At 35.3% G+C, this 10,392-nt stretch overlaps 1 non-coding gene across 1 annotated transcript; it reads right to left on the reverse strand.

The window, feature by feature from the left end:
• On the reverse strand, window positions 1–107 carry LOC145954016 (small nucleolar RNA R71). Its single transcript, XR_014431227.1, has one exon. It is a non-coding gene; the product is annotated as a small nucleolar RNA R71 (small nucleolar RNA).
• Window positions 108–10,392: the final 10,285 nt, after the last annotated feature.

Here is a 10,392-nt window from a genome sequence, read left to right on the forward strand (position 1 = left end):
AGTGCTAAATCAAAAATTGCTACCTTTCGCCAAGGGTTGGATGAACCTTTCTGTGAAGCTTGGGAGCGTTTCAAATATCTTCTAAGAAAATGTCCTAACCATGGTTTTGAGGATATTGCTCAACTAAACTTCTTTTGCAATGGAATCAAGCCAGAGGTTAAAATGCTTTTAGATGCAGCTGCAAGAGGTACAATGATGTCAGCTGACCCTGATGAAGCAACAAAAATCATAGAATCTTTGGCTTCTTCTGATCATCAAGCACAACATAGCAGACATAGTCATCCCAAGAGAGGTGTTCTTGATCTTAATACAAATGATGCAATTTTAGCACAAAACAAATTACTTTCTCAACAAATTGAAGCTCTCACTAAACAAATGGCAAAACTTCCTCAACAGCTCCAATCTATTAGTTCAACTCCTCCACCTCATCAAGTTTTGAGTTGTGATTTTTGTGGTGGAGATCATGCTAATGGTTTTTGTGCAGGACCTAGTGCTAGTCAAGAAGAGGAAGTAAATTACATGGGTCAACAACAACCAAGAGGAGGTAATTTCAATAATTTTTCTAACAATTATATGCAAGGATGGAGGAACAACAACAACAACAATCAGAAATATGGTTGGAAACAAGATGTAGGACCCTCCAATAGACAACCACCTCAACAACAACACCAAGGTTACTTTTCTTCAATGCAGGAAAAGACAACCAAGTTGGAAGATACCTTGAACCAATTCATGCAAGCTTCCCTTGCTAATCAAAAGAATACAGATGCTTCCATCAAGAATTTGGAGATTCAGGTTGGTCAGATAGCAAAGCAACTTGCTGATCAGCAAGGAGGTTCATTTTCAGCTAACACCAAACCTAACCTAAAAGAGCACTGTAAGTCTATCACAACAAGGAGTGGAAAGGAGATTGGGAAGGGGATTGGAGATAATTTGAATGATACTGAGGGTGTTGAGGAGAAAAAATTGAGTGAAAGAGAAAGTGATGAAGAGATCAAGGAGGAAGTTGAGAAAAATAAAGGTGAGGATGTAAATAGAGAAAAAGTGAGAAGTAAAGAAAAAGTAGAAAAAAAAAGATAAAAATGAAAGAAGTGATCAATCAAGAAAGAAAGAGAAAGGTGTAGCTATAATCCTACCAGTCAAGGATTTGCCATACCCACATGCACCTTCTAAGAAAGATAGGGAGAGACAATTTGCCCGCTTTCTAGATATTTTTAAAAGGCTGCAGATCAACATTCCATTTTCCGAAGCACTAGAACAAATGCCCACTTATGCAAAATTCATGAAGGAGCTTCTGACTAAGAAGAGAAGATTAACTGATGATGGAATAGTGGAGTTAGAAGCAGGATGCAGTGCAATCATTCAGAAATCCATACCTCAAAAATCCAGAGATCCTGGTAGCTTTACCATTCCAGTCACCATTGGAAGATTACCTGTGGGAAAAGCATTGTTAGATTTAGGGGCAAGCATTAACTTAATGCCCTTATCTATGATGAGAAGGATTGGTGATCTAGAAGCTAGGCCTACTAGGATGACTCTTCAATTGGCAGACAGGTCAGTGAAATATCCTCATGGGATAGTGGAAGATGTGCTGGTGAAAGTAGATAAATTTTTCTTTCCAGTGGATTTTGTGGTGATGGATATGGAAGAAGATAGAGAAGTGCCATTGATTTTGGGTAGACCGTTCATGAAGACTGCAAAAGTAATAATTGATGTAGATGATGGTAATTTGAAGGTGCGAGTGCAGGATGATGAAGTCAATTTTAATGTTTTTGAGGCTATGAAGTATCCATGTGAGCAAGATGAGTGTATGAGAGTGGATGTGATTGATGATTTAATTCATTCCACTAGGAAGCAGTTGCATAGTTCTAGTCCTTTGGAGAAAGCACTCATGGATGCCTTGGAAGATTTGAATGAGAAGGAGGAAAAAGAAATTGAAGAGTGTTTGAGGGATCTTGATTCTGCAAAAGAGATTCTTCCAGAAAAAGTGAAGATTGAAGAGTTAGAGAAAAGTGCAAACATGGAAGTGCTAAAACCAGAATTGAAGATGTTGCCACCACAACTTAAATATGTATTTTTGGAAGATGGTGGAAATAAACCAGTTATCATTAGCAATTCTTTGACTCCCTCTGAAGAAGAACAGTTAGTTAATGTGTTGAAGAAAAATCAAGAAGCTATAGGTTGGACTTTAGCAGACTTGAAGGGTATTAGTCCTTCCTACTGCATGCACAAAATTCATATGGAGCAGAACTATAAACATGTGGCTCAACCTCAAAGGCGTTTAAATCCAACAATGAAGGAAGTGGTGAAAAAAGAGGTTTTAAAGCTTTTAGAAGCAGGAATAATATATCCTATTTCAGATAGTACTTGGGTAAGTCCTGTTCAGGTTGTACCAAAGAAAGGAGGGATGACAATGATTCAGAATGAGAAGAATGAATTGATTCCGACAAGGATTGTCACTGGTTGGAGAATGTGTATAGATTATAGAAAACTCAATCAAGCAACCAGAAAAGATCACTTTCCACTACCGTTCATGGATCAAATGCTTGAGAGGTTAGCTGGACAAGCATACTATTGTTTCTTGGATGGATACTCTGGTTACAATCAGATTGCAGTGGACCCAGAAGATCAAGACAAGACAGCTTTCACATGTCCATTTGGTGTCTTTGCTTATAGAAAAATGCCTTTTGGTCTATGCAATGCACCAGCTACATTCCAGAGATGCATGCTTGCCATCTTTTCTGACTTAGTTGAGAAATGTATAGAAGTCTTCATGGATGACTTTTCTGTATTTGGTTCTTCTTTTTCTAATTGTTTGGAGAATCTTGACACCGTACTAAAGCGGTGTATTCAGACTAATCTTGTGCTTAATTGGGAGAAATGTCATTTTATGGTAACAGAGGGAATTGTGTTGGGCCATAAAATTTCTTCCAGAGGTATTGAAGTTGATAAGGCCAAAGTAGAGATCATTGAAAAGCTTCCTCCACCAACAAATGTCAAAGGAATCCGGAGTTTCCTTGGTCATGCTGGATTTTATAGACGGTTCATCCAGGACTTTTCAAAGATTGCAAAGCCATTAAGCAACTTGCTCAATAAGGACACTCTATTTAATTTTGATGCATCTTGTTTGAAGGCTTTTGAATTATTAAAACAAAAATTGATTTCAGCTTTTATCATTGTTGCCCCTGATTGGAATTTAAATTTTGAGCTGATGTGTGATGCTAGTGACTATGCAATTGGGGCAGTCCTAGGTCAAAGAAAATCAAAGATTTTCCATGCTATACATTATGCTAGTAAAGTTTTAAATGAAACTCAAGTTAATTATGCAACTACTGAAAAAGAATTACTAGCTATTGTATATGCATTGGAAAAGTTTAGATCATACTTGATTGGTTCAAAAGTGATAGTTTTTACGGATCATGCTGCAATAAAATATCTTCTGACTAAGTCTGATTCTAAACCGAGATTGATTAGATGGATTCTGTTATTGCAGGAGTTTGACTTAGAGATCAGAGATAAAAAAGGAAGTGAAAATCATGTAGCTGATCATTTGTCTAGATTGGTGAATAGTGAGGTGACTACACTGGAACCAGAAGTGGTAGAGGAATTTCCTGATGAGAAGCTTCTAGCAATTCAAGCAAGGCCATGGTTTGCTGACATGGCTAACTTCAAGGCTGCTGGAGTTATTCCTAAGGATTTAAATTGGCATCAAAGAAAGAAGTTTTTCAGGGATGCTAAGTACTATGTGTGGGATGATCCTCATCTGTTTAAGATTGGAGCTGATAATCTTTTAAGGAGATGTGTGACCAAGGAAGAAGCTGGTAACATTCTTTGGCACTGCCATAACTCACCATATGGAGGTCATTTCAATGGAGAGAGAACTGCTATAAAGGTTCTCCAATCTGGATTCTTTTGGCCAACTCTATTTAGAGATGCTCATGAACATGTACAAAGATGTGATAATTATCAAAGGACAGGAAGTATCTCTAAAAGACATGAAATGCCCCTGCAAAACATTCAAGAAGTTGAGGTATTTGACTGTTGGGGGATTGACTTCATTGGCCCACTGCCTTTATCCTTTTCCAATGAGTACATTTTGCTAGCTGTTGAGTATGTGTCTAGATGGGTGGAAGCAATCCCGACTCAAAAGGCAGATGCTAAAACTGTAGTGAAATTTCTCAAGAAGAACATTTTTACCCGGTTTGGCACGCCTAGAGTTTTGATAAGTGATGGAGGTTCTCATTTTTGTAATGTCCAACTTCAAAAAGTTTTGGAACACTATGGTGTAAGGCACAAGGTAGCAACATCTTACCATCCTCAAACAAATGGTCAAGCAGAGGTATCTAATAGAGAGATTAAGAAAATTCTTGAGAAGACTGTTACTTCTTCAAGAAAGGATTGGTCAGTCAAATTGGAAGATGCCTTGTGGGCTTACAGAACAGCTTTTAAAACCCCTATAGGTCTATCACCATTTCAATTGATATATGGGAAAGCTTGTCACCTTCCTGTTGAGCTTGAACATAAGGCATTTTGGGCCTTAAAATTTTTGAATTTGGATGCTAAAGCAGCTGGAGAACATAGGAAGTTACAGCTCCTTGAACTTGAAGAAATGAGGTTGAATGCTTATGAGTCTTCTAAGCAATACAAGGAGAGAATAAAAGCATATCATGATAAGAAGATTTTAAAAAGGAACTTCAAACCTGGCCAATCAGTTTTATTGTTCAATTCTAGGATGAGATTATTTCCTGGAAAGCTTAAGTCTAAGTGGTCAGGGCCATTTTGCATCAAGGAAGTCAAGTCTTATGGTGCAATTGAAATAGAGGATCCTTCATCTAAACGAAGTTGGGTAGTGAATGGGCAAAGATTAAAACCTTACATAGGTGGTGACTTTGAAAGAGTCATTGCTGTGTTTAAATTGGAAGATCATTGAAGATATTGGCTTTGTCAAGCTAGTGACGTTAAAAGAGCGCTTACTGGGAGGCAACCCAGCAATTTCTCACTCTTTTCCTTTGATTCAAGTTTTGTATATTGGTGTGTTTAATTCATGCTTTTCATGTTTTGTTATCAGTGTGTGAAGTTGGGTTTAGTACATTTTGATCTTGTTGTGTGTGGTTTTTAGCATGTGTTGTTGTGTTTTTATTTTATTTTATTTAAGTTTTAGGATGTTTTCAAATATGAAAGTAAGGTGTTTTGGGCAGAGAGTAGAATTTGGTTGTTTGAGGATTAGAGTAGATATGTGAAATAAGAATCAATGCTTAAGTTTCTAATTGTTACTTTTGTTAAGTTGTTTGAAGATCATGTGATTTGATTCTTAGTGACAATCAATCAAGAGAGGATTAAGGACTTGAAGCTTAAGTGATGTGAAGAGTTTAGTTTTTGGCTGGAGAGTGATTGTTTCAATTGAGTTCAAAAGGGTAATAGAAGCAGAGTAATTAATTGTAGTGTTAGAAACCAGTTTGCTAAAACAATTGGCTTGAGCCATTTTGGAAAGGCTTGAGCCATTTTTGCAGAATTTCCAAATCTGATAAATTCGCTCAAGCTAAATTAAATTCGCTTGAGCCTTTCCTTTCCAATGAAAATCATGATCTCTCTGCCATTTTTTCGCTTAAGCGAATTTAAAATAGCTCAAGCCATTTTTTCCCAGAATTTTCAAGAACTCTCTGCCAAAATTTCGCTTAAGCCAATTTCAAATAGCTCGAGCCATTTTTTCCCAGAATTTTCAAGAACTCTCTGCCAAAATTTCGCTTAAGCAAATTTCAAATAGCTCGAGCCATTTTTTCCCAGAATTTTCAAGAACTCTCTGCCAAAATTTCGCTTAAGCCAATTTGAAATAGCTCAAGCGAATTTTCCCCTGGAACATCCATGCAATATGTGGCTTAAGCTCTTTAAAAATCGCTTACGTGATTTGGTCCCAATGCCTACACCCGCTTTTGTGCATATTTCACTTAAGCTTTTTGGTTAAAAAAAAAAAAAAAAAAAAAAAGAAGAAGCAATATTTATACTAATTTCTCTCTCCCACTACTATTCCTCAATGCTTTTCATTACCCATCAGTTACCCCAGGAGCACTCAACCCATCATATTTATTCTCCATTTTTCCCCCAATTCAAAGTGAACCCTAAGTCTTGAAAGCAATCACGAGTGGCTCTTCAACAACTTCAACTCACATTTTGTTTCTTGGAAAATGCTCGTTCTCCATTTCTTTTTACTCATTTCTTTCTAAAGAAAAAAAAAACTTGTTTCACTTCAATTACAAACCCAAGTAAGCACTTTCTTTCCTTTCTTCATCTTAAACTGGGTTTAACTCTTGTAAATGTTTGTCGTTTTTGTTCTTAGCATATTAATCATATCTTTAGAATTTTACTCTCATATGTTTTAAATTTTTAGCTGAACTTTGAAGGGTTCGTATTTTATTGTATTTTTTTGGTTGCATGCGTGTTTTGGTTTCACTGTGGGTTGTTTTGGATAATACCTCAAAAGTGAGATTTTGGGCAAAGAGGCTAAACCGAGCCTTAAAAATCACGTGGTTTTGTTGAGAATATGGAGGAATAGATGAAAGGTGTTGCTGGATCTGAGAGTGGGGACCAACATTTTGAGGTTTAGTGGATTTGGTGATTTAGGTGGGCCACGGGTTATTTTGTTATATTGGTTGTATATTTACACGCCCACTGGAATGCCATTTGAGCAAATTAGATATTTCTAGGAAATATTGTGGTGAAATTGACGTGAATGCATAGGAATTCACCCAACAATTTCTAGGAATATGAATTGGCATGTGGAAATTGTGGGCTAGGGGGTTATTGTGGATACTAATAAACTATAATAATTATTATTATTATTATTATTATTTATTATTATTATTATTATTATTATTTTTCGACATGTAAATTCACTTCCAGAGAAATTCACTTCCATTTGTTCTTGGCCTGAGGACAGACCAATTCATCAGGAGGAGGTAGAACCAGAAGCTGTGAATCATGAAGTTGGAGGTAATGATCAACAAGATGAAGAAAATGAAGCTGATTCAGAAGAGGGAACTGAAGATGAAGAAGGATATTGAGAAAGATGACACCAGTTTGCATTTTGATATTTATTTACTATTTTTTTGCAATTTTAATTTCAGTTTCAGCACTTTAAATTTAGTACTTTGGGTTACTTTTGGTTTGAATTTCTCTATTTAACTTTGATGTTGATATTGTGTTGTTTTGGATTATTATCTTTGATACTTTGGTATGTTGCACACTAGGATGTAGTAGGTATAAATTATCATGACCTGTTTTGGTGCTCTAAAGTAGTTTCAAATTTTGAGGGTAATGCATTACATATTCATGGCATTTGTGATGCATTTGTGATGATCATGAGTAGAAATCTTTTTGAAATGAAATGTTTTGTTTTTTTTTTTGGAACTATGTGCATAAATTTTGACTATCAATGCTTAGTTAGGATCAAGTTTCATTGGATTAATATTTTGATAAAGTTGAACAGGGAATTAAAAAAAAAAAAAAAAACTTGGAAACTGGTTGCACTCATATAATCATTGCAGGGTCACATTTGGAATGCATTGATAAGGTTAGTGTTTTTGGCATGAAAGTCAAGTGATTTGTTGGTAAATAAGCCTAAGCCGGTGAGTATAGTGCATCCTGTAAACACCCTTCGAGAGTCATCACTACATTTTTGTGGTTGATATTGTTTGATTCTCTGAGTGTCGCATGGCATGATGAAGCATGGATAAAATTAAGGCATTCCTCTTTTCCAAAATTTAACTATGAGCCAAATAGCCAACCTTTGAATGCTTAATTTCACTTGAACCCTATTTGAGCCTTGAAAAAACAAATTCTTCTCTACCCTATTAGCCTCAAAGAGAAAAACCAAGATCCTTCTCCCTCACTTAGAGTTTAGGAGAGCATAAATGAGATTACTTTTGTTTAGACAAGCTAAGTTCTAGGTTTGGGGGAAAAGTTGTGAGGGTTAGAGTGAAAGAAATGATAGAGGATGATGAATTCAGAATATCTAGAAAATTTTATCTCTTTTGTAGTTGTAAATATTTATCTTGCTTTAAAAAAAAGTATAAAAAAAAATGAAAAAAAATTGAAAAAATGAAAAAAAAAAAGAAAAAAAATCCAAAAAAAAAAAGAAGAAAAAGAAAAAAAAAATGTATGTTGTACATATTTGTTTTTTTTTTCATTTGAGAAATTCCTCTTTGATATATGATTAGGGTGGTTTTAAAAGAAGATACTTGGAAAATTGGCTTAGAAGAAAAAGTGGTATTGAGAAAAAAGTTGTAATAGCTTGAAGTGAAACATCATTTGTGCTCTCCATACCTCTAAGTTCTTTGATTGAATATCCAGAAAAACCAATATTCATTCATAAGCCAAGCCAAGTCACAACCCTATAAAAGACCTTAGTGATCCATGATTGATCCATGCTTATGTGACATGATTAGATGATATTCAATGTTGACTTCCATTGATGTAGTGTATGAATTGAGTGAAATACCCACCTAATTGAGAGAGATACACTTTTGGAAGGTTTTTACTCAATGGGTTGCTTGACTGATTTGCCAATTTCACTAATTCTTGTTGTGTTGACCTTGTGTGACTTTAGTATTTTTGTATTGTGGGCACCAGATTAAGTGAAAGATTTGATTCCCTTGTTTTTCTTTTTATGAAATTTGAAGCTTGCGTCCTAATTATGTTGTTGATTTGCTTCAAGATTTATGTGATGAAAAGGATGTTATACTGTAAGTGGTTTTAAGTTTTTAAGTTAGTTGACTTTTGCTTGAGGGCAAGCAAAGTTTTAGGTTTGGGGGAGTTGTTAGTTGTCATTTTTACTTGAATTTCATGAATATTATTGTGTAAAAATTGGCATGCTTTCATTTTTCCCCTTTTAAATGGCTGAAGGATGTGAATATTATATATAAATATGTAAATTATGTTATAGAAATCCAATCCAATCAAATTATAGTAATTTTTTGGTTAATCATGATGGTTTTGCTTTGTAGGTTAAGAGAAGAGAAATCAAGAAAGAGAGAAGAAATGAAGTTCAAAAAGACTCATGGAAGAAAATATGTTTATCTCTATCAACTCAACAAGGCTTAAGCTATATCAGAAGGGCTTAAGCCATTCCAGAGACATTAAGAAAGCAATCTGCCAAAAAAAGGCTTAAGCCATTCCAGAAAGGCTTAAGCTATCTCAATTCCTTCAGGTTGAAGTATTTAAAAAAGGCTTAAGCTATTTCAGAAAGGCTTAAGCCATTTCAATTCCTTCATGGTGAAGTATTTTAAAAAGGGCTTGAGCCGATCAGAAATAGCTTAAGCCAATTTGTGGCAGTAAATGACCCCTTGTTATAAATCATAACATATAAAAGGGGGGAAAAAACGGAGAAGAGGCAGGAGCTTTTGGAAGAAACAACACACCTGAACCATCTCTTTCTCTCTAGCCTCAAAGATCATCCAAGTTGAAGATTTTGGTGGTGATTCCGACGTTTCGGGAACGGAACGACGACAATTTCTACTAGATTCTTCTTCTTCTTCTTTTGTTGGTTGGCTCTCATAGAAATGAGTGGCTAATCTTTTCCTTTTGGGATTGGATGTAACCTCTTACACCTTAATGTAACTCTTGATTTTCACATATATGTTATGATCTCTTCTACTTATTAGTGATTCATTTTCGTTCTTAATGCCTTTACGTTTTGATCACTCGTATTTGGAGCTTTGATTTAGAACTCGATTGGAAAATGTTTTCTAGATCATGATTTAAAATGAATCACCTAATGGTTTAAGTTGCTAGGAATAGAGCTAAAATCATTAGTCTTTAAAGGATTTTCTTAATGCAGGTTGTCCCTTATTTAAATATGCAAGGAATTGATATTTAAAGGGGAAAACTTAGAATCTCTTTACTAAGGAATTAGTATTGAGTGATTGTAATCCTAGATAATATTGTAGGAGAGGGATTAACATATGGATGCTTATTAAGATTACAAAGAGGTGTAGTAGGTGAAATCCAGTCCCAAGCATCTCATATCTGAATTTCTCTAATACTTATTTGAATTTGCATATTTGTCATTTGTTTTAAGTTCTACTACTTTTAACTTTGAGTTTAATGAATCAGATGTTGAACATGTGTGAATATGTAATATGTATTTATTGTGTTTTTTGTCTAAATTAATTGAGAATCAATCAATCTACCTAGTCCTTGAGGAGACGACCTTACTCATCACTGTTACAAGTTGACTCTGGTACACTTGCCACGGGATCAACACACAGGAAGGGCAACTGATGTTATTGCTACTGCAAATACTGCTGCTGAGGTGGCCTTGAGGCTTGTTAGTGTGACACCCTCTACCCCAACATCATTAATAAACATAAACTATATTTATAAAAGATTTTCTTAGAA

The sequence above is a fragment of the Cajanus cajan genome, chromosome 1 (assembly GCF_000230855.2).
Source record: "Cajanus cajan strain Asha chromosome 1, NIPB_CcT2T_4, whole genome shotgun sequence".
In the NCBI taxonomy this organism is placed as follows: domain Eukaryota; kingdom Viridiplantae; phylum Streptophyta; class Magnoliopsida; order Fabales; family Fabaceae; genus Cajanus; species Cajanus cajan.